Source organism: Pinus tabuliformis, chromosome 2_2 (genome assembly GCF_031772625.1).
Source record: "Pinus tabuliformis cultivar Carrire ecotype Pingquan chromosome 2_2, CPIR1, whole genome shotgun sequence".
NCBI lineage: Eukaryota > Viridiplantae > Streptophyta > Pinopsida > Pinales > Pinaceae > Pinus > Pinus tabuliformis.
The window spans coordinates 187,517,574-187,543,732 of record NC_142300.1 but is presented as its reverse complement, the minus strand read 5'-3'; the positions used below and the strand labels follow the sequence as shown (position 1 = coordinate 187,543,732).

General features: G+C 40.5%; 1 pseudogene; it reads left to right on the top strand.

Annotated features, from left to right (window-relative positions):
• The first annotated feature begins 6,851 nt into the window (after positions 1 to 6,851).
• LOC149192025 (nucleobase-ascorbate transporter 6-like) lies at positions 6,852 to 25,932 on the top strand (annotated as a pseudogene).
• Positions 25,933 to 26,159: the final 227 nt, after the last annotated feature.

The following is a 26,159-nucleotide window of genomic DNA, read 5'->3' as shown; positions in this document are numbered from 1 at the left end:
CTTTTAAATCGAAAAGGATGGTAGAATTTTGTCATAAATATCATATAATTTTGGGTCATTTAACTACCTATCATCCGCAAGGCAATGGATTGGCGGAATCTTCGAATAAATCTTTGGTCAACATCATCAAGAAGCTGCTGGAAATAAATAAGAAGAGTTGGAATAAGAGGCTAGTCCATGCACTTTGGGTAGATTGAATCAGGTAGAAAAAGTCCATTGGTATGTCACCGTTTGAACTGGTTTATGGAGTGGACATAGTATTTCCCGCTTCTCTTGCTGCCCCAGTGGTCAAACTTCTTCAGGAGGCCGGTAGTGAAGAAGATCCCATGCAGAGAAGGCTGAATCAAATGATCCACTTGCAGTAAGCTAGAGAGGAAGTTTTCAAAAACACATCCAAGTTGCAGGAGAGGATAAAGAAAATTTATGACAAAAAAGCTAAAGCAGATAAATTTCAGTTGGATGATGTGGTGCTTGAGTGGGATGCAAGGAATGAAGAGAAAGGCAAGCACGGAAAGTTCAAAAATTTGTGGAAAGGTCCTTTCAAGATCACAACATACAGGGGTCAAAATGCCTTTCTTCTTAAAGAAATGAATGGGGAAGACAGTCCTGGAGGGCCGATCAATGGTCGGCTGCTCAAGCGGTATCATTGGTGATTTATTAACGCTGCTTCCACTGTCATTGTAAATACCATTTTTATTTCAGTTTGGTTTCAGTATGTAAAGTCAGTTTTTGAGTTATTCCAATTGTCAAGTTTGAGTCAATTTCTTGGTTATTCCAGTTTTGTAAATAAGTCAGAGTCTTGTGCTGTTTATCAAAATGATGACTCCATAGCCCAATGGATCAAGAAGCACTGTCTAGCTCCTCCAGAGATCTGCTGTTCTTGTCACCTCTAAGGAGCTACCATCCCCCATTGGAGCCAATGTTAGAGTCAGTCTGATCAGCCCTCCGTCAGAGATCAAAGCTCTTTCTGCATTTCAATTTTAGGTGTCCCGCTCCATCCACTCAGCTGCATTTCGCTAGGGACATTTCATGATCTGACGAAGAAATTCATGCTACTCATTTTCCCTCATGTCTGGCCCCTGATGGTTCAGGTCTTGATCCACAATCACTGAAATTCATGATAGCCAAGGTCTGGTCATATTACAGGTCAAAGTCCTTTTTATTGCTGGGTCTAGGAAATCATCAATGTGGTTTTTGAAAAAAACATGTCCAGACCAAAATCATGCAGGCCAGAGGGAGATCTTATACAGCTATGGTTCAAGAAAGCATCATCATCACCTGAAGAGACATCGACTCTTCTTCAAAACTCCGTTTTGAAGAAAAGTAAAACAAGGTCAACTATGACAAAATTTTCCAAAAATCGACAATTGACATTTTCAGATGCAATCATGGATTTCAAAGCCAGAAGCACAGTCACATAGTCCCCACAAAGAAATGCCGAAAATTTTATCATGAGAGCCAAAGTTTCAAAGAAAAAGGGAAAAAGCAAAGTGTTTTAAAGTCAATAAAAAGTGCAAAACATAAACATTACAAAGTGGGTTTTAAAAGAAGAAAAAATTGAACCCAACTCTCTCAAAGCCTATATATTTGTTTTGACCCAAAACTAAGTCATTGTGATATGCAAAAGCTTGAGAGAGGCATTTTTGAAGAAAAGAGAGCTAAGTAGGAGGAATTCGAGTAAGGAGGGCAGGTTTCTAGGTGGCATGGCACATACACCAGGGTGCGCGGCGCACACGGAGGGCGCGACGCACCGGCAGCTAGTCCCTAGTGAAAAATCAACAAGGGCGCGATGCACTCAAGGTGCGCAGCGCACTGGGCTTGGCGCGCAATGCACGCATCCAGGTGCCTAAAAAACATTGCAATTCATCTCAAATCTCGGTGAAGTCAGCGAATCAAGAGGTAGGCCATGATCGACACCTCTTCTCCATCACTTTTGTCATTAATATGAGGTTTCTAAGATGTCTAATGGTACCCAAAATTACAATGGCCATCCATGGAAAAATCAGCAAGGAAAACGAAAAATGGGGTCACACAAAGTGATGATGAGCACCAAGGTTTTGCTCCCCTCCCCTTGTCCCCTCATTCCTCATCATTTTCACCTCCGTTCCATCATGTTCCCTAAAGAAACCACCCTAAAATCGCCCTAAAACTCCCTCCCCTGTTTTTCAAACAAAAATTGCGTGAATTGACAGCGCGCGCCGCACACACAAGGTGGCGCGACGCACTCAACTCAGGGCGCGCGGCGCACTGGGAGCCCGGCCATAGAGTTAACACTGCACTGGCATGGCGCATACCCAACACGCAACACACTGGGCAAAGCGTGCGGCGCACAGGCCTGTGAACCTAAAAAACCACTAAATCACCCAAATTTTCATAAATGGCCCTCAAAATTGCGAAGGTGGCCCTATATCCTTTCACCATTGGTCCCTAACTCAAAGAATAATATGTTTTGGTGACCATGAAATCGAAGGCAAAATTTTTATTAAGCAAACCCAAAAATGACACAAAGGAGGGTAAAAAGCTAGGGTTTTGCTATAGTGACATTGTTGCTGAAATATTCTTTTACCCCACCCCTATCAACTAATTTCTCTGTAGCATTTTCCCCTTACCATCACCCTAGCTACATTGTAATCATATCTGTACATCCCTTTTATTCCTATAGCCCAAAAAATCCCCAACCCTACCCCATCAAAACCATACCCCAAACACTCCCAAATCCCTGATGGCAAGCTTGAGAGCGTTGCACCTATAGCTGATGGTTGGCTCTCCATCTCCTTTTCAAAATGATTTGAGTAACTTCCCAACCCCTGGGCGTTCCATCTCTTCTCTACACTTTCTATATATTGTATGCAAGTTATTTGCAAAGGGTTGGTTGGCTTGTAACTTCTGGGAGACTGTGGGAAAGAAACTATGTTTCTGCACTGTGTATTTTTGACAGAGAGTTAATGAAAGGCAGTGGCTCTGTTTCATGAGATTCTTGTGGTTGTGAGTGTAGCAAATGTGTTCTTATGTTCCATATGTATCTTATTATGTTTCATAATTGATTTCAAGTTTCATTTCAGTGAAATTTTCTAAGTGAGATTAGGTAGAATTCAATTTATATTGCTCTGCCTGTGGGAAAATTTCATGTGCAGTGTTATTCTTCTGTTGAAAAGGATTCATGCGACCATGCCCTTTTCATTATCTTCAGCAATATTTTCATTCCGCGTCACCTTAAGTCGAAATTTCTATGCTTCCTGCCTACCTTGCCTCATAGAATAATCTGTGCCTTCATTCTCAATTCTCTGTTCTTTGCTGAGCGCCAGTCCCATATACATCTCAGAAGTTCAGTCACTTCGAAAAACCTTTTCCAAAATCCTTTTTCACTTACTAGCCTAAGGTAAATATCGCATTGCAAGTCATCTCAGACCATTTTGCTTATCCATTCGCTGAGTGTGACTGGGAGAGAGCCCTCTCCTACTTTGGTAGGGCTAGCTACCAGACTGAGCGTGGTTTGCGGTTACCCTAATTTTTGGCTTCCTTCAGCCTAAGGCAGATTTAGGTGCTAACATCTTCAAACATCTTAAGACAATATACCACCCTTAAACTTTGGGTAAGGAATGGTACAGTTCATTTAACTTCATCAAATATATAAACCAAGTGAATATCCATGTTGAATGAAAAAAACAAAGGAATGGGATAAGTGTGGAAAGTCTTATATGTTGCTTAATTACGATGTAAGGCGTTTCCCTTTGAAATGAATTGCCCCAACCGTCGCCATGTCGTATTGTTCACCGTGGATTTGTGGTGTTAGACGATTGAAAAAAATCTGAATGTTAATCCAAAACTGAAATGGTTCATAAATTTTCGTCCTCGCCGTTCAACGTAAGATCTCGCTCATGGAAATGGCGGTCAGCAAGGGCACTCTACTTCACAGACGAGATGATCAATGGACACAAAATTTATTCTCCATCTGAGTTCCATGGTGCCCTTCACTTTGTTGGATCATGCAGACCAAACCCTAGTCATGGTAGCATTGGCTTCCTTATCTATAGCGACCTTAATGGAGCTACTTTGGAGAGGTTCAGCGCGTATGTCAATGATCGCTTTAGAATATGCAGCAATTCTGCTCATTACAAAGCCTTAATTGCTGGCCTCCAACATGCTCTGTGGCTTGGAATCACCCACATCACCGCCATTGGAAATTGTGATGTTGTTGTCAATCAGGTAACAAGCCCTGTCCTCTCTTTGTTGTTAGAATTCATATATTAGCGTTGATTTCAAGATACAATTGTTTCACTTCATGGCAATCATTGTATGTTCTGTAGGTAATGGGTACGTGGAGTGTGAAGAAACCCTGGCTGAACAGGTACTATGGCAGAGTCAGGAGTCTGGCTTCACAGTTTAGGAGTTTTAAATTGCAGTATACACATCGTAAATATAATCTTACCGCGCGTGTCTTAGCCGAGCAGGGGTTTGACAGATCTGTTATAGTCTGGAGTAATAGTGCAAAGAATGAGATGTTGCGAAGGTGCAGCGATCCAGAAAATGCCAAGAATTATGTGATGGAGCAGAGCTGCGATGGTTACGACAAGATCAAAGACAGGTGGGTGGCGTGTGTTACGGGATAACAGAATTAGGGCTTATTTGTTAGCTATATACTAGGGTTTCTTTATCCGGCTAATGGGTTTTAGGTTCCTCTTTTGGAGGGTAGCATTTCATGCTTTCATAGCAATAGTTTTCTGAATGTTAGGGAGCTAATTTGGTTAGACTGGTGTATTATTCATGCCGTGTTGATTTTTAATGATTTTATTCATGCTGATAACTACTGGAAATTGTCAATTGGTGTTGATGGGCCTTTAGTTTTTTCCTCTGGCTGGTAACAGTTTATGCTAATGTTCAATATGAGCACTGATGTTTTTTTATTAATGTTTGCAGAGTGTCACCATACAATTGATTCTGCTGTGAGGGGGCATCCACAATTGTATATTCTACTATCTTTGACTATCTCCCTTATTTATTTTAGCTCCCCTTCGACCTAAAATGGGTACCATCATGATATGGGTCAATAGACATTTTGAGTTCAGTGTTGTTAACAACTTTGGTACTTCTGTTCTTTTGCAGCAGAAGTAGAAAGCATCAGAGAACAGAAGGGGTGGAGATTCAAAAGGCTCCAAAATGTGCCAAGAAGCCAAAGGATCCAAATCAACCCAAAAAGCCACAGACAGTTTTCTTTGTTTTTATGTAAGATATCTTGAAGGCTTTACCAACTGTCAAAATATATAATGAAGTTTACACGTAGTTGCAGTGTTGAGGTCCTTGATTCTGAACTTAGCATACCTCTTTTGGGCATTATGTTCCTGCAACGTGAAGGCATTATGTGTGTGCGCATACATAGAAGCATGAATACCTAGATCTCTTAATGAGTTGTATTATTTTTGACTCTTTAAATAAAAGCCATGTTTGCTTGCTTGCAAAATCTGTCATGACAGGGAGGAGTTCAGAAAAAAATACAAAGAGGATAATGTTGATGCCAAAGGGGTATGCTAGATTCAAAACCCATATTTATAAGTTATCTTATTTGTTGCGTGATATGTTATTTATATACAGAGAAGCTATGGTAAACCTGGTCTTTTCGGCCATTAGATATGTTTTGCATGTGTGAAGTGAATCTGTAGGAACTGAAGTATGAACTGTTTCATGCAGGTCAATCGACAAGGAGCTGATAAGTGGAAGTCAATGACAGAAGAGGTAAGGGTACACTTCCGAAGAAATGGTGCCTCATTTTTAGTTTTTAATGGTTGGATTTTGGTTTGGGTGTTGTTTAGTTTCTTTTTAAGTAGATTGTGAATAATTATTTATATTATAAAAAACCAATTTATGACATTCAACACCAATTAGAATGATGTCAAAAATTTAAGGCCTCTGATGAAAAGGATTGGTTGCTTTACACTCTCTTGGATAACTTTCACATATAGAGTCTTTACCATTGTGTGGATTTTGAATAATAACCTTTAACGGAATAAAATTCAAGGTTGTTTCTGACCAATATAGGGTCTCACCTAGGTTTAAGTTATTTGTTTAGGTAATAAAATTCAAGGTTGTTTCTGAACAATATAGGGTCTCACCTAGGTTTAAGTTATTTGTTTAGGTAGGTTTGTGGGCAATTGCTCTAGGCTCAGGACTATAAGGGCAGTCCTATTGACTTGAATCAAATCTTTTCCATGACAAGTAGCAGGTTTACCAATTTTCCTGATTTAAAAAAAATTCCTTCACCCCAAAGAAGTTTTAGGTTTTTTTTGGTAGATGTTGGTGTATTCTTTCAACATTAGGGTTTTATGTTGTTTTCTTTCTCCTATACATTGTTGGAATAATTGGGGGTCCCGATCTGTAAAGATTATGAAGGTTGCGCTGTGACTTCAACATGGATTGATTGTAGAGCTACCCAGTATCTTTTTCAACTGTTATAATACCATTTTTTGTTGTGATTGCTATTTATTTGTTGGGTGTTTTACAATGCTAAAAAGATTTCTCCAATTAGTGTGAATATTTTCTGAAGGACAGATGAATGGTTTATCACAACATACATTACATTCTGGGTGCCTTTAAGTATATTCTCTTCAATTCTATAAGGTTGTTCACAAACTGGCTGGCCACTGTAGCTACACAAATGTGTTAAGAGTTATGTAAGGAACATTTTTATAATTAAGAGTTTCTCTTTTATTTGCCCCATTCTTATAGCATAATTTTCAATTTGAGTTTCTCTGTGGTCAGCTTCACCGTTATGGCATGAGTTTCGATTCCAATTCCACTGTAGTTTACTGTTTTCTCCACCTCTATGGCATTAGTTTTAATTTGGGTCTCTTTATGATATGCCCGACCCGTATGGTATGAGTTTCCATTCCAATCTCACTATGGGTTGTCCTACTTGTATGGCACATGTTTATCAAAATTATCTCTTTACTGCGTACCCATTCTACTCTTATTTTAGTAGATGGGCTCCCTGAAATCTATGCAACCTCTTGCAAACACTCAGTTTTATGATAGAAGTATTTATATATATGATAACAAAAGTAGGTCGATCAAATTTAAGTAGATCCAATCTTGGTTTAAGAAGTTGAAAAACTGCAAATCATCCTGGGATTCAGTGGTCTATGGGCTGTTGTTTTAAGGTTGGTTTGATCTCTATGCATTTTCTCAAGTAATTTCATTCAAATTTTCTACATGTACTAAGGATTTACAGTCTGTAGATCCTGATTTTGTTGTCTTGATGGCATTGTGCGTGTCAGGTATCTGAGTCCTCTTTCAGCAGTTCCGCTAGTAACTCTTGTAGCTCTTGGGCTCTATGAACTTGGGTTCCCAGGGGTAAGTGGACACTGAGCACCATTTCTGTTATGTTCACTTGGCTTAAACAAATTCTATTTCAAAAGCCGATCTCTATTGCACTCACTTGGTATTAAACAAATTTTCTATTTGCTTGAATAGAAGTCATATGCTTCAAGTTTCAATGAATGCCATAATTGCATTTGAGTTATATGGGTATAGAATTCCTAAGCTTGAGTGCCCTAGTCCAGAATTTTTGTTAGTTAATGTGGAAAGCTGCAGGGTACTCAAAATTACAGTGTGATTACAACTGGTTTGGAACAGAAGGACCTGCTCAAGTATGCTAGCTAACTTGACTAGCACCCATATTGCTTGGATAATTACGGGCTTGATGATGATTTCTATTAAACAAGGTCCATCTGTTGGAATTTCATTTATCTTGAAGCAATAGATATTTTGATTTGATATCTGTAGACTCTTCTTTTGAATGGAGGCAGTGTGTGCTTTTCTGCATCGTAGGTGATTTCTAGACAGATAGTTTGGTTGGAACTTAACACCTACTTTTACACAGATACTCAGGATGAAATATATTGCATAAACTAGATGAAACAAAAAATGTTTTTGGGAAATGTATTATGAATAAAAAATGTTTCAGAAATGTTTGACTTAGATTAGTCCTGATTTACTCCTAATTATATCGTCTAATATATATTTAAGGTTTAAACTTTTAACACAATTGCATATTATGTACGATCTTTATTAATATTAATCACATTAGTAATAAGTAGTGTTCAGAGTTGGACTGTTTCACAAATGGATCATGGTAAGTTCCGAAAAGAATTATTTCCAGTTTGTTTTGAAACTTCTCTTGTGAAAATTTAAGCTATAATGACTAAATGACATAGCTACTGAATCTTTTTGAATCCAGTGGATTTGATTTTACTTGCGCTGATACACTTTCTAGCTTGAGTAGCTAGCATTGATTTAGTCCTTTCATTTGGTTCAAATGTATTTCAGAAATATTTTCATGCAGTAACAATATTAGTGACTAGCATAAGAATGACTTGACTCAAGTGTTGTCAATTTAATGAACTTTAACTCACTAAAATTGACCTGATATGTCTTCAACCAAATCATGTCAGTTTATTCAGCTATTAGTTAATAGCCCAACTCTTAGTTTTTATTTTAATTTTCAACCAGTTAAACTTGCATTTACAATAATAAGTTTTGGGTCCTTGTTGTTGGGAAAAGTATCTATTCAGAACGCCCCTATCCCACTCTAAGGTGTGACAGTGCCTTAGCAACAAACAAGGAAAACTACTTGAGTATTCTTCTTTATGAAATGTAAACGAAGAGGAAGGATAAACTAACCTATGTCTTGCGCTAGTTTGTTGATCCAATCGCTCCTCTCTTCAATAGCTCCCAGCTCCCTGCTCCCTTACTGGCCCAGCTTCACCGAATTCCTACAAGATCACAGAAGAGAGAAACTACATGAAGATATAAATTTACATTCATAAAAAGCTTAGGATCAGATTAAGCTAAACATGCAAATATAACAAAACATCATTGATACACAGCATGTAGGAGAAACTCAAATAGTTTTATTGATATGATAAGAAATTCCAAGAGGAGATACAACCAAGTGAGTCCCAATCCAGCATCTACCTCCCAGCAAAGGAATCCATTCCTCACCTCCAACAAAGCATAAGTCACCCAATGCACTAATCTCAATCTCAAACCAACAGCAATTCTCTGCAAAGTACAAAATTCCAGCCACCGGATCTCTGGGATGAGGGATCCATATATAGATGTAAGCAAAGAGGATGAGTCAGCTTATGTTTTGACTTGTGGCTTCTCTCTGTCAGTTCTTGCTTCCACTTGGAGACTGAGAGCCTCTTACTCATCACTTGGTCGAATTCAGTGAGGCAAGTGTCATTGGAGAAGATTCTGGAAGCTTCCATTGTCTCTCCACCTCGTTGAATGACTCTTCCACTTGTCATTTCCTGCTCAATTCACCCAGTTAGTGCATTCAAGTGCGTTGCAACTCACCTAGACAATGTATTTGGGTGCTTTGCAATGCAGGCAACTAGTGGAGCTTCTGAATTGGTCCTGATTTGACTAGTTTTGAGCAGTTTCTGGTGGAGAACTTCTGGGAGAAGTTGTCATTGGTTGACCTTGTTCCTTTAGGGGCGGGAACAACACTTTTAGGGACTTTGGATCCCTTGGATTATGGACATTTCATGCTTAGAGCTGTAAGGCACAAAAATGTCTATAACAGTTGCCCCCTAAAGTATGAGGCCATTTATCGGGTGAAATGCTTTATTAGGAGGATCCGAAGTTCTTTCAATGCTGGGAGGAGACCAGTAATAAGATACAATACAATACATTATTTTCATATTGTTTTCATGATCTAGCTGAGGCGGGCATTCCCATGCTCATCTTTATAAATTCATTTTTATGTACATAGGACAGACAATCGTCTGTTGGTAGACTGATGATTCTGATGAAATCATCATCCTTTTGGTAGGATGATTATCTGTTCGGCAGTGTTGTACATGTCAATGTCTTTATTTTTTCCTGAATATATATCGCAGCCCGGATGGATGAAACTAGATCCGGGGTCTTCAATCTCGTCCGATCTTCACTCTAATTACAAGTCGATCCATGTGAGAAATGTTTTAAAGTCGAACATGGAAAGACATCGCTTGATTACCAGTCAATGATGTAAACTGTTAACAAGCGCGAGAGGAATCACCGATAATGATAATGACCCTCAAGGTACTGCAATACAATTCACGTGGTGTGAATAAAGGACTTGGCGTCGAACACCACGCAAAATCTTTCGGTCGAAGGTCATTGATGTATACCTGTCGCTGGAAGTGAGAAACTTGCCATTGAGGCATGCAAGCTTCAAAGTACTGAAGGGGGTGTTCCTAGATCAACTTCTTGGATAATGAGCTGATGTCGACAAGAAGTGATCCATCAAAGGAGGGCCTTAATGTATCCCACATCAGTGACACGGAATGGAGCAAATGATTTTGATGGAGGTGAAAACGATCTGATGATATATGGTTCAGGGTGGCGGTCATGAAAGAATGAAGTATAATGTATGGTAGTGGATGGGACACGGTTGACTTCTCTAGATGACTTCTCTTGAACATATCGGCGACACTTATATGATGGATTGGTAGCATTTACCCCAAAGGTGGATGGTATGGCAAGACCATGGTGATGTGACCGGTGAATGAAACAACCCAACCCGACTCAGGCACGGAGTGGAAGTGTCATGTTCAAGAGTGACTTGCTACCAATAAAGGTTCTTTGAGTTTCTTCCCAATTTTTCCCCAGTCATTGCTGACCAGTACCTCTTTATTTTTGTCAAGCTTGAGGAGGATAACATATGCTTGTTCTATAATTTTCCCTTCGGGCAAACCCATCGCTATGTTTTAACGAGCCTAGCGATAGTGAAACTCGTTCTCGTGTAAAGACAAGTTTGTCGCTATTAATCTTTTTAACGAGTCTAACGACAAAGATAACTCGGTCCTTTTCATTTTTAGAGAGTTTGAAAAGGTACGTAAAGTTAACTCCGGAGTTCCTTTTTCGTCATCTAATCCCTTAAGTCCAGAAAAGTATAAAACAATACAGAAGGGATGAATTTTCGATAGTTTTAATGAGCCGAACAAAACAAGCGCTCGATCTTTTTGTGCAATAATCCCTCAGGTCCAAAAAGATTAAAATCTAGAGGAGGGATAGCACTTCTTGTCGCTTTAACGAGCTGGAAGGCCAAAACTCGGCAATCTTTTCATATTTTACGAGTCAGATGAAAAGAGCTTAAAGAAGACTCGTCTTTTGAGGAACGAGTGATAAAACGGGTAGCAGCTGATTCCAGGTAAGGGTTGGAATTTTCCAAGCACGGCAGTGTCACAAGGATGGCTAGTGAAATCACTCTTCGCAGCTGTTCCTCAAAATGGGTAAACAATCAAATGGAGGTGAATGATCGGCTAATGGAAAAGTGGAGGTGACGGTGCAAACACGACCAAGGCTTTAATGGCTGATAATGTTACATTCACGGTGGTTATTTACCGGAGGATAGTTCATTTTTTAACGAGCTTAAACGCGGGTTGAAACACTTGCTCGATCTTATGTTTATTTTTTAACGAGCATGAACTATGTGCTAAAACTGCTCGATAAGATGGTCTTTTTTTGATTTTTTACCATAAATAGCTTTGCTTTTTCAAAGATAGTACTGTTCTTTCAATTGCTTCATCAAACTAGTTAGAAATGAACAACATTTGCTTGAAAATGAGATTAAAACGCTAATATTTTACTTTGAACTACGTAAAAAGCAATTTAAAAGTGTTTTTACCTCTCATTTTACCATTTCATTTGAACTTGGTTTGTTGGAGCTTTGGAGGTGCCTCTTCCCCCTTGATTTTCATCAGCTGATTTCGGGAGATTCTGTGGACGATTCTCGGCGCCGTCTGGACTAGGTAGGAGCTAAACCTGAGCTCTTTCATTTCATGGTTTCTTTTCTGCATTTTGTGCTTCAGTCCCTGCTTTTCTGAGCCCCTGGGGTTTGATGGATGCGTTCTGCCATCAACGCACCCTGGGCATATCGAAACCTGCGCTGAATGTGGGTCATCATGAAGGTGACTTGACATTCAAAGCACCCATAACACATGTGTAGGTGCATTGGGCGCAGAAAGGAAAGTTGTTGCACAGTTTTTAATGGAATTTTCCCCTGTTTCTCATCAAAATTAGGATTTAATCTCCTCTCTTATTTGTTTTTGCAGATATATTGGAGCAAAATGACCCTTACATGGCGAGAACGAGAACATGAAGAAGAGAACATGATTTCCCTACATGATCCTGTTACAGTGAACGCGCTGCGGAACTGTGGTTTGCTGAAGTTCTTCCGCATCTCTAGCATGAGACAGCAGATCAACCTACTGCAGTATTTGCTTGATGCTTGGGATCCTATCAATCAAGTTTTCCACATTAGGGGCAAATCTATCCCCTTGATCGCAGTAGACATTTACTTCTTGACTATCTTGTCGAGGCGGGGTGCCCCCATTTCTTTGTCAGGTTCGGCCCAAGGGAGTGACTCTATGAGAGATTATGTCCACCAGTATTGCAGGGAAGGATCTTAGCCGAGTAAAGACGGAAAGATCATCATCGAGATGTTGCTGATAGGTCCCTTAGGTCTATCCTGTTTACTTTTGGTAGGATGGCCGGGAGTGTGTCTCTTCATGTAGCCAACAGATCCTATATGCAGCATGCCTTGGAATTCCTCCAACTGAAAATATTCAACTGGTGTGATGCAGTACTTCTTGTGATGAAGAGTCAGTTGACCAAGATAAAGTATGGGAGGTTGAAGAAATTTAGGTTCGGTTCTATTTTGACCTCCTTTACCTTGGAGAAGATAACACTGATGCAACCGCAATACATTGCACTCGACATACCTCCTCCTACTGAACCACGTATGCAGAGATGGGTTGACCATATGTCTAGGCATGCTGGTCAGTCTCAGATTTTGTTTTCCGATACCTTCTTCAGGTGGTTTGATCGGCAAGAGATGGCTTATGCCGAGTATCCATATGCTGGCATGGACTTCCGGGGTGATCCGGATTTAGTACTGCCGGATGGCGAGCAGTGGGGCGGTATTGGTAAAATCTTTGACCATATCACTGTTTACTGTTTTTATTAATAATGTCCTTGTGCTTTATTCTATCAAGACTTTTAATCAAACTCTTGTGTTCATGCAGATGTTGGTCCTGTTCGTCCAGTAGTCCGTCTGAGAGTGTCGGCCACTGCCGCAGCAGGAGAGGCTGCCGGGAGGGTTATTCTTCGTGACCTTGATGTGGTCGAGACTCTCACAGCTGTGCAGGAGCAGGTTGAGAGCCTTACTCTCGGTATTCCCGATGTGAGGATCGACGAGCTACCTTTGCAGTTACATCGGCATACTATTGGTGTGCCTAGACGATGGACTCGTCTCTTACGCATGATCGCACAGGCTGTGACTTGCTATCACGAGCATCATTAGACTAGGGTGCCCCCTAGAATTTTGAGTTTTTGGGTCATGTGACCGATTTTGTCTTGGTTACAGAACATTATATGTAAACCATAAACAGCTATATATATTTTGATTTTCGGGTTTTATTCTGGTTGAGCTATATGATCCACATGTAAAACATTGATGATGTGTTTCTTTTTACAAATGTTGCAAATGTCTATCTAACACATAGTTTGCTAATGAGTCGGTTAATGTGTTTAAGTTTCTTGGAAATATGTTGGTATTGAATAAAATCAAATTGTCTTTCCAAAATCTTAACCCTTAGGAACATGCGATAAATAGCTGGGTTTCAGACGGAATATATACCATTGAGTTGTAGTATTACGAGTTGTGAGTCTAGCCTGACGATTAGTCGGCGTATACCATGGGTGATGGCATCAGAGAGAAGTTCTATCAACGCGCTATACTCAGCAATGTTATTCGTTGATTGACCGATACATACACCTCTTAAACTTACTAACTCGCCGCTTGGATAAAAAATGGCCCAGGCTGCGGAGGACAGGTTCTGCGAACTACGACTCACTCCGTCGGCATATCCAACACATGTCTCCAAAAGGTTTGACATCTGCAATAAATGTAAAAAAGGTGGATTACTCGACCAAAGCGAACACTTTAGCGAAAACAAAATACAAAAAAAGCATATTGGTTACTATTTAAGCATAGTAACGCTTGAGGTACAACCCATTACGAGGTTGCACCAGTGGAATTCCGTCATAATCCATTAACTTGTAGGCTCCTTTTGCTAACACTCGTTTAACAATATAGGGGCCCATCCATAAATAATTAAATTTACCTGCTCCCAATTTATCGGATTCTTGGTCGTAAAGCAAGACCAAGTCACCTTCTGAGAAGACACGAGGTTTGACATTTTTGTCGAACTGCGCCTTGACTCATTTCTTATGGGCTTCGTTAGCCAAAGCAGCATCACGACATGTTTCATCCAATTGGATTAATTCCAAGAAACGAGCCTCTTCTTCTGAAGTTCCGGGGAGGAGATCGATTGCGAGTTTAAGAGACAAGATTTCGCACTGGACTGGTAGGACTGCTTCCAGGCCATATACCAGTTGGAAGGGTGTGAACCCAGTCGCATTCCTTACCGATGTTCGGTAAGCCCACAAGGTTGAGTACAGGATTAGGTGCCACCTTCTTTTGTGAACTCCGATGATCCTTTGTAACATGCGCTTCAGGACCTTGTTGATCGCTTCAACTTGTCCGTTGGCTTGCGGATAATACGGAGTAGAGCTGTCGTGAGACAATCCTAGTTTGGCAGCTAATTTGAGCATCATGTGATTGTGAAAATGCGATCCATGATCCGTGACTATAGCCTGTGGTACGCTGAATCTGGCGACTACATGATTGAAAAAGAAAAGGGCAGCTGTTTCACCAGTGTTATCTAATGTAGGCATCGCCTCGGCCCATTTGGTAAAATAGTCAACTGCGACTAAGATATACCCATGTCCCCCGGTCGAGGTGGGGTTACATGTCATGAAATCGATGCCCCATTTGGCGAATGGCCCAACAGCAACTATTGGCTGTAGAGGTGTGGGTGGTCTTCTGGTTTTGCTATCAAAAATTTGACAAGCATGGCAACTTCTGACTGCAGTTATGCAATCTTTGAACATTGTTGGCTAGAAGTATCCTGCTCGTAAGATTTTTTGTGCTGTAGCATATCCAGATTGATGCCCTCCACACGTGCTTGAATGACACTCATTCAGGGCTTTTTCGGCCTCCTCATGGGTGAGGCACCTTCTCAGAACTGTATCGATACCACGGCGGTAAAGTGTATCACCGACGATCATGTAGTCTTTTGCTTGGTATCGTATACGTTTATTTTCAGAGTGAGAGGTGTTAGGCCTAAACTTTTGGGTTTGGAGATAAATTATTATATCTCCATACCACTCATTGCTTGTGGATATCAGAAACAAATTCTCGTCCACGATTGATTCTTCGGATGTTTCATCGTTGGACGACGATGGGAGATCGCATAATAATTCTGCAAAAACTAGAGCTTTCTTTGATTTGGATTTTACAAATTCCAGATCAAACTCTTGAAGGATTGCTATCCATTTTGAATATTTGCCCCCCAGCAACTGTCGCGACAATATATAATTCATGGGGTTGCAATCTGACAGAATGGTAGTTTTCCGAAAGAGGACATAGTGTCGAAATCTTTGTATCGCTTGAACAGCTGCAAGCGCTAGTTTTTCAACATAAGAATATTTGCTTTCTGTATCATTTAAGTTTTTACTTAAATAATATATAGGGTGTTCAATTCCATCGACTTCTTGAACTAAAACCATTGCGATGGTTGTATCTGCTGCAGCCAGATACAGGTTAAAATCTCTTTGATAATCAGGGGCGTACATTAATGATGATTTTACTAAGGAATCTTTTAAAGCATCAAAGGAAGCTTGCGCAACCTGATCCCAGACGAAGGGTACCTCCTTTTTCAAAAGACGTGTATAACCTTTAGCTAGTTCAGCGTAATTTGGAATGAACCTCCTCAGAAAGTTTGCTTTCCCTTGGAGTTTCTGAATCTGAAGCAAATTCGAAGGTGGAGGCAAATCTATGATTGCCTGGACCTTACAAGGGTCGAGACGAATCCCATCCTTCGAGACTACAAAGCCAAGTAAACGACCAGAACCGACGCAAAATAAACATTTGTGTGGATTGAGTCGTATCTTGTAGTGTCGGCAACGTAGAAATATCGCTCTTAAATGCTGCGGATGATCAGTCCACTTTCGCGAATGTGCCGGAAGGTCGTCAAGGTATGGTTGAACGATGTTCTTGATGTCATGGAAGGCATAACTCATTGCCCTCTGAAAGGTCGCCCTTGCGTTCTTTAAACCAAAGGGTAATTTTCGATATGCGAATGTGCCCCACGGACAAATGAATGCAGTCTTTGACTGGTCCTGTGGGCGGATATTTATTTGATTATACCCCGAAAATCCATCCATGAATGAAAAGATTTCGCATCCGGCGCAATCATCAATTATCTGTTCGATGAAGGGTGTAGGGTAGTTGTCTTTCGGATAAGCTTGATTTACATCCCTATAATCGACACACACTCTAATTGTCCCTTGTTTCTTCATAACAGGGACAATATTCGATACCCAATCGGTTAGAGGAACCGGGTAGATGAAACCAACATGGAGAAGTTTTTCAACTTCTGCCTTAATGGCAGCGGCTTTCTTGGGGTGCACCTGCCTGAGCCGTTGTCTTACCGGTTTGACATCTGGATACATCTTAATTTTGTGTTCAACGATACTCGAGTCGATGCCTGGCATTTCACTGTATGACCAAGCAAAGACATCTCTGAATTCGCGAAAAAGAGTGTTATATATTTCCAGTTCTGAAGGAGAACAACATTTGCCAACATATATATTCTCTACAACATCTGTTTTAGTCGAGATATTTATGGCTATAGTCTCTTCAATGTTGGATAAGTTTCGCTCGGAATCCACCGTATTTACAGTATTTGAAAGGAATTCAAAAACCGAAGGATGATAAAGGTCATCTTGAGTATCTTCTCCATAATCTGGAAGAAGGGAATGATGGTGGCAATCATTCCATGGTGCCCCTTCAATCAACATTGATTGTACAATTCCTTCGCCGGTTCCATGCACTCACGACCAAGGATCTGAAAGGGTACCATATTCTCTAGACCTATCTACCCAAACGCTTGATGAGCGTTGATTCGGGTTTGCCTCCCATGCTAGAAACATTGATTGCTATAATACTTCTATTGGGCTTGGGGGAAAAACCATTGCATGATCCATGTTGATATTGTTTTCTGAAATCTTTGTGGAAGATATCATATTGCAGGTTCCTATCGATGCTACTTCCGCCAGATTGATTGGAGGTGGAAGAGTGAAAGTTCCCATTAGTATAGGATCTTTTAGTAGGCCTACTCCGATATTCTGAAGCAAATGGGGGCTTCCATGGATCATGGGAATGCTTCCTGTAACTTGTGAGCCATTGGGGAGGAAGTTTTGTTGGTCGACGATTGTAATCCCCCCCTGAAAGGGAAATGTAATCTTTCTAAAATAGGTCGACACAACAGTTGCCATGGCATATATCCACGGTCTTCCTAGTAGGATGTTGTAATCAAGATTTCCATCGATGACTTCAACATCTATTTCTACTGCTTTTCCCCCTAGTTCAACCTTCAAGTTATTTAGGATACCATATGGGGTATATGTCCTTCCGTCGAATGCTTTTAATGTCATCGAAGATCGCGACAAGGTTGGAGATCCTAAAGTTTTCCAGCAACTCATTGACATAATACATGTAGATGCCCCCTCATCAATAATTGTTCGATGAACAGTTTTGTTGAGGGTTTTCACTTGAATAAGGAACGCTAGTTGGGTTGGTAACTGAGGATCGTATCCTTTGTGGTAGAAGGATACAAGATTGGAATCCTTAGGATCAACCCCACTAATGGTTGATAACAAAGCCTGCCTTTGGGATGGGCAATTTTGTAGCACCTCAAGAGTCAACATAGCGGATGGCGATTGGGCCAAATCTTCCACTATGTTATAATGCTGCGCTGCTCTAGCGCGGGGATTAAACGTCGACTTGTGTACTACTCCCTTTGGCGGTTTTATTTTTAATTCAGGAATGATGGGTGGTACAACTTCTATCAAAGTTGTTGTCGAACTACTTCGTTGATCTTTATCCTTGTCGTTCGACAGCTGCGGATTCCCGTAATCTTTGTTCCTTGTCGCAATCAAAGCATCATTCTGCTGTTTCGAAATTGACAACATTAGCACTTGAGACGGGGAAGCATTTCCACTATCAACCAGATTTTTTCCTGGATTTGGAAACGGATCAGTCAACACAGCTGAGGTTTTTGAACTTTTAAAGAATTTCTTAAGCTCAGCTCTGTATGGACAATGTGCAGTTCAATGATCCTCATCGCATATGTAGCATGGATTTTTTGGTTTCCTATTTCCAGGAGGGTTTGAAGAAGGTTTTTCAGGGGATGACTCATCCTGTTTCTTCTTCTTCCCTTTGCCTTGTTTCTTCTTGCTTCCTGGTTGTTTGGTTTCTTTGCCCTTATCTGTCGATACGACATTTACTTCCGAAGCAATAATTTCGTCTTTTGCATTTTGATCTGAAATCTTACGGGCTTTCTTGGACGTAGCCCTTGTCGATTTCGTGTTTGTCGTGCCAATCACGCCATCGCTGGCGTGAGAGTCATTGTTTGATTTAGGAGGAGGAGGAATTGAGAATTCCGGTCTAGGGGCGTCAAGTATTTTGTCGTAGAGCATGCCAGACTGAGTATAGACCAAGTCCAGATATTGTGCACGAGCGATGACTTGCTCTTCTGCTACGACTCCCCCCTTTGCCACATCTTCTGTGATTGTAGGAAGTAAGGACTTGATAAACCATTCAGCTAATAGCTGATCGGGAACGTACGTTTTTACCATCCTACGACGACGTCGCCACTCATGTATATGATCAGATATGTGAGTGGCTGTTGTCTGTTTGAAGTTGGTTAGGAGTTTCGTTCTCGTTTCATACCTTATCGGTAATTGAAAATGGGTTAAGAAAGTCGTGGCTAAGGTACTGAAGTTGTCGAATGAAGCTCTAGGTAATTCAATATACCATTTTGCCGCTGGACCCATTAACGTCCTCTGAAATAGGCAAAGCCTTATCGAATCATCGTTTAGGATGTTTGATGAACACCATAGATGAAATGTCATCACGTGATTCGATGGATCTTCACCTGGATTTCCATTAAATTTAGGAATATCTGATGGAAGTTTATGAGGGATCGCTGGCCACCAAGGGGCATAAGCAATTGGATCGTTTGTTAATAGGTGTAAATCAGGTAACTCTAAAGTTGCCACGAATGGTAACTGTTGATTCAGGTTAGGTAAAGCATACCCAGGATATGATGGAATTGCCTGAGCGTTTGGCCTTTGCATACCAGCATAATGTAGTGGATGCTGGTATGACTTATACGGTTGGTGGACATGACCATTGTAAAGTGGTTGATTTTGACCGTTTTGAATGTACGACTGTCCACTGTTCGCAAAGATCTGCTGCTCAGAACCTTGGTATACTTGTTGGAATTGTGGTTGCTGGTATTGCACCAGCCATGGTTGTGAAGCCATGTTCTGTTGCGTTATACTAACCGTTGGACCAAGGTGTGGGGTAATTGTACCCGTTTGGACCTGTGTTGCCCCACCAGTCGGCAATTGTGGTTGAGTCACAGGGTCAAGGGGCTGTTGCATTACAACCTGAGAAATCTGAGGTTGACATACAACAGGCAGCATTTGAACTTGTGACACTGTCACAATAGCTAGTGTAGTCAGGATGTTCGACATAGGTACACATTGTTGCATAGAATACACAACTCTTGGTTGTTGGGGTAGTATAGGTACCCAACCACTTGATGTAACTCCAGTATAACCTGAATATTGTTGTGAACTCCCGTATGGATATCCTCCCGGAGGGGGTAATGAAAGGGCATACTGCCCCCCATACGGTGGTAATCTGAAACTCAAGGGGATTGTCTGCCCTTGGGGACTGGATTGCCCAAATTGACCTCCAAATGGTTCAATTTGGCGAGTCTCAACATAAGAGTTGCCGGATATTATTCCGGAGGAACAAACAGGAATGGACCATATTGTCGAAATAGCCCCTGGATGGACTCCTTCTAGCGGTTTTGAGCTAGTCGGGACGGATGGTACGCTGGCAAACATTGTTGGAGTGACGGCAGGGAGTTCTGTTGTCGCTGTGTCAGTCGACATAGTCCTAGATGTTGACGGTTTTTAAGACATTTTGAGTCTATCCAAAAGATTACCTAGCGATTCTACAGGAACTTCCACTGGTGGTAGACTAACTTCTGATGTCGAAGGAAATAGAGTGACCCTGACTCCAAAATGTGTTGGAGTACTTGCTTGCGGATCTTCTACAATTTCCTCTATCGCAATCAAACCAGGTGGAAGGGGAAGACCGTCAGGTCCGTAAAATATTTCTGGTGCCGAAGAAGGGGTTGAATCGACAGCGACAGATGTTTGAGGAGCAAGACTCTTCGAACCGGTTGCAGATGGAACTGGTTCAATAACACAAGTGTTTGCTCTCAGATTAGGATCAGTACCACTGTCCCTATGTGGCTGTTGAACTTCTTCTGTAGAGGCAGGGTTTCCAGAAATTTTTGGAGTAACCGGAATCTCGGATGTTGTTGGAACACTTGTTCTAACTTTAATAGGATATTTCGAACCGGTTAAATGAGTTCGCTTTGTCCGTACTGTTTTCGATTCCGGAGACAAAGACGGTTGACTCGTAAGCCTCTGCGAACGACGGGGTTTCAATTGACTTTCTTCCACGATTGCGGATTACTCGATCAACTAAAATACAAAAGGGGAAATATGTTTCCGAATTAAATGAATTTTAGACGCTTTAGACACAACTTGCTTTTTCAATTTTAAAGAGTCGAGAAAAAGCAAAAGATGACCTAGTCTCCTTCGATTTTTAATGAGCCTGAAGTGACAAGTGCTCAGATGGACCTTTTCCGTTAAGGAGTCTGAAAAGGAACGAAAGGGACTGCTCTGGAGTTCTAGGTAGAGGGTGTGCCAAACCAATCGCAAAACCGCAGAATACTTTTTAAGGTGCGGGCGGTCAATCTTCCCGAATGCTGTGTTCAGTGCATTGTGATCAGTAGGGCGGCCGACACGGCTTCCTGTGGATAAAGGTTTTATGCCTATAGGGGTCTCCCAATATATACTCGACGGTACGTGGGAGCACAATCCGTACTGGCACTTATCGTCTCACAGTGGAGGAATCACCCAACCAACAGTGAGGACAACAGTTACCAGGCTTTACGACGCCGGAACACGTCTCTAGCCTAGACCTCTATGTTGTGCGTTAAGTTCCAATGCGTTGTTAAGTTCATTCAATTTATTTTAGGTTGATATTTCTTAGAAGTTTTCCTTTTTGGATCACCACGATATGTAGATACAATTCCTAAATGCAATCTAAAGATGATAAGCAAGCTTTTATCTCTTTTCAACAATGAAAATCCTAGCTACAAGGGGAAAAGAAAGACACAATCTTTTCTCAAAGAGCATAGAGCACACTGTAAATGCACTTTTCCTAAATCAAACCATACAAACTGTCAAAATGAAAATGCACTTGTGCATGTATTTGTTTTCACTTTCTTAATATTGATGCCTAAAAAGAAAGGTGTTGTACAAATTTGAATTCGATTTCAAGTGAAAACACAAACAAGTTTCTTTTTGAAATCAAAAAGACGATTACGACACTTTATGATTTTGAAGTAAACACTTGTTTCGACAATAGAAATTCACAAATTCAAACCAAAAGACAAAATTAAAAGCGCAATCAACTGTCAACAGCAAACAAATTTACTCCTAAGATCAAAACGACACTTACGACAGGTCTAGATCTAAGGGCGACAATATGACTAGTTTACTTTTGTAATGGGAAACTGCAAATGATGTAACAAATACACAAAAAAAAATACAGTTTCTTTTATACAATTGAGGTGGAATTAAGGCAAAGAAAAGGGGTTTTCAGATAGGTACACACACTGATAACAGGCTGCAAAAATCAGAGATAAAACTGAACAAAATGAAGCAAAGAACCACAGCTGCACAGGGCAAAGGCTGATCAGCGCACCTGTTGCACAGAGAAACTGAATTGCAGCGCAGGTAGCCCTCTCGGGACCTGCGTTGAAATGCAGAACCTCTTCACAGAGCCTGCGCTGAAGCAGAAACGAGAATTTTCTCTGGGTTCTGGGTCACGGTTTGCAGTTTAATCTATGGTTTTTGGCCGGATAAAAGCTATCAGTAAGGTACAATTAGAGGGGTGATTTAAAGGAGGACTAAGAGCTATCACAAAGGGCAGTTAGAGCATTTGTGGATCAGCTGTTCATATCATAAACAGGCCCAGTGAATGGACTAGAGTAGCATATCTCTACTTTGCATTTGTAAATGGCAAATGCAGTTCGATTCGCCACTCCTAAGTTTATGAGAAGAACAACAATAGAAACACAAATAAACTAACTAGATACGATCCCCAATGGAGTCGCCATTTTGTTGTTTGGAAAAGTATCTATTCAGAATGCCCCTATCCCACTCTAAGGTGTGACAGTGCCTTAGCAACAAACAAGGAAAACTACTTGAGTATTCTTCTTTATGAAATGTAAACGAAGAGGAACGATAAACTAACCTGTGTCTTGCGCTAGTTTTTTGATCCAATCGCTCCTCTCTTCAATAGCTCCCAGCTCCCTGATCCCTTACCGGCCCAGCTTCACCGAATTCCTGCAAGATCACAGAAGAGAGAGACTACACGAAGATATAGATTTACATTCATAAAAAGCTTAGGATCAGATTAAGCTAAACATGCAAATATAACAAAACATCATTGATACACAGCATGTAGGAGAAACTCAAATAGTTTTATTGATATGATAAGAAAGTCCAAGAGGAGATACAACCAAGTGAGTCCCGATCTAGCATCTACCTCCCAGCAAAGGAATCCCTTCCTCACCTCCAACAAAGCATAAGTCACCCAATGCACTAATCTCAATCTCAAACCAACAACAATTCTATGCAAAGTACAAAATTCCAGCCACTGGATCTCTGGGATGAGGGATCCATATATAGATGTAAGCAGAGAGGATGAGTCAGCTTATGTTTTGACTTGTGGCTTCTCTCTGTCAGTTCTTGCTTCCACTTGGAGACTGAGAGCCTCTTACTCATCACTTGGTCGAATTCAGTGAGGCAAGTGTCATTGGAGAAGATTCTGGAAGCTTCCATTGTCTCTCCACCTCGTTGAATGACTCTGCCACTTGTCATTTCCCGCTCAACGCACCTAGGTAGTGCATTCAAGTGCGTTGCAACACACCTAGACAGTGTATTTGGGTGCTTTGCAACGCAGGTAGCTAGTGGAGCTTCTGAATTGATCCTGATTTGACTAGTTTTGAGGAGTTTCTGGTGGAGAACTTCTGGGAGAAGCTGTCATTGGTTGACCTTGTTCCTTTAGGGGTAGGAACAACACTTTTAGGGACTTTGGATCCCTTGGATTATGGACATTTCATGCTTAGAGCTGTAAGGCACAAAAATGTCTATAACAGTCCTATCGAAACCAGTTTTGCAATTTTCAATAGATTGATAGGTTTTTCGTGTCAAACTTGGAATTTCTTCTGTTCACCAAACACCCATACGTTTGGATATCCATATTACCTGCCTTCAAATTTATGTTTGGATGTATATTTTGTAATATCTATTCTATTTGAATTTCCATTTTGTTTGAAAATATATCCTGTTTTTTTTGAAAAAAATTCAAATGAAGTATTGTACTCTGATGTTATTTATAGGTAGGGAAATGCGTTGAAATAGGGCTTCCACAACTTATTGCACTGGTCTTCTTTTCACAGGTAAGGAATTAACCAATTACCATTATGTGTAAACTTCTTGAGTGTATCTCTCTAGATATATATCATATATCCTGTTCCTAGTCTTTCCATGCTTTTTAAAATCTGTTGTATTAAATGATTTGTAATTGGAAAGATTGTGGCACTAATTTGTTGCAGAATGAAACTAACTGATTAAACTCTTTTGTCCTCCCTTTCAGTATGGTCGACATATCAAGACTCGTAAGAAGCCTTTATTTGAGCGTTTTGCCATCATAATTGCAGTTGCTATTGTGTGGGCATATGCCCATATTCTCACTGTAGGTGGAGCATACAAGCATACCCCTCAAAGGACCCAAGCCCATTGCCGAACAGACCGTTCTAGACTAGTTAGTGGTGCCAAATGGTATGCATTCTTACAAGAAGCATGCATGCTAATTGTCATGTCACTTCACACAGTACGTTCTCATGCAAAGCCTCAGCATGGTCTTTATTATTGTGCAAGATAAGTGTTCCATATCCATTTCAATGGGAAGGACCTGTTTTTGATGGACAGTCTTTTGCAATGATGGCTGCAGCATTTGTGTCTCTTGTTGAGGTCTGCCTACTTGCCATATATCAGATATACTTTCTTCTCTTTTATTTTCTTTATCCCGTTGACATTTCTGATAGTTATCTATGGGTTTCTATTTAAAAACAAAATTGGGTATTGACTACTATTTTTTTTTCTTTCATAAATTTGCAGTATACTGGTGCATTATATGCTGTTTCAAGGTTTGCAAGTGCCACACCTCCCCCTCAATCTATCATCAGCCGTGGTATAGGCTGGCAGGTAAGGAAATGGATTCGTTGCTTTCACCCTTATGGCTTCAGGTAATTGGAAGATTGTATCATTGTCGTTGATGGAATGTAATGGTCCTCTCTACAGGGAATTGGAATTTTATTGGATGGGATGTTTGGAACTGGAAATGGGTCCACAGTATCAGTGTAAGAACCAGGAAACTTGACCCATTTCTGGCAACTTTAGCTGCAACTTGACCCATTTCTGGCAATACTAGCTCTGAAATTTGTCTTATCTTGGGAATTTGCAGTGAGAATGCTGGTCTTTTGGGGTTGACATGAGTTGGGAGTCGCAGGGTGCTCCAGATATCAACAGGATTTATGATATTCTTCTCTGTTCTTGGTGATAATCAACTCAAGTTGGGATATTGTTCTCATTTTGGGGTTTATTCCCTAGTCTAGGATTTTGCATTGCTAATTTCATGTTAATGTGTTCCAGGCAAATTTGGAGCAATCTTTGCCTCTATTCCAGCACCCATTGTCTTTGCCATGTACTGTCTCCTTTTTGGTTATTTTGGTATGTATACGGTGTACACAAATCCTATGTTTTGAGCTGCAAATTCAGTCAACTAGTAGTATCTTAGCTTTTGCCATAATGTATAATGGATGTTTGCATAAAACCTTAAGGCTAACTCATATTGGCAGACACTTAGTTTGTACAATGCAATTTCAACATATTAGGGTAAAACAACAATTCATTGGGTACCTATATTGGCAGACAGTTTGTACGATGCAGCTTTAAAATTGTAGGGTAGAACAGAAATTCTTTGGGTTTTGCCTCATGTTTGAAATTTTTTGTATTCTTGATGAGCAGCTGGTGGGGGTCTCAGTTTCCTTCAATTTTGCAATCTAAATAGTTTCAGGATGAAGTTCATCTTGGGCTTCTCTCTGTTTTCGGGATTATCAGTACCACAGTACTTCAATGAATTTACAGTTTCTTCTGGTCATGGTCTAGTCCACACTCATGGACAATGGGTAGGGTTCTTACAACTTCTTTCAAGGACTAAATTGAAATTTTTTGGCTAGCAGTTCGTTGTGGCAACATTCCCTTCATTCTTCAAATTTCAATTTTTTTAACTTTAAACATTTTTGAATGGATTTTTTAACAGTTCAATGACATTATCAATGTGATTTTCTCGTCACCGCCTTTAGTTGCTGGCAGCGTAGCATTGTTTTTTATAACACTCTACATATGGGGAAGAGTTCAACAAGGAAAGACAGAGGCCATCATTGGTGGGATAAGTTCTGTTCATTCAAAACCGATCCTAAAAGTGAAGAGTTTTATGCTCTCCCTTTCAACCTGACCAAGTTTTTCCCATCTGTCTGAGGATGAAACTCTATTTTAGAGGTGGGGTCTCTATTTTATCAATAGCCTTGGTGCATTTGAAGAATAATTAGAGTGTCTTCAATTCAGAAAGAGACAACTTCACAGTGTGAAATCTAAGATGTCTATATTTTATATCTATCACTTTGATAGGGAACTGCTTTCATGAATTATCTTAAATGGATGCCTCTGTGCCCTGGTCAATCATTTTTAGAGCACTTCAAGATCAC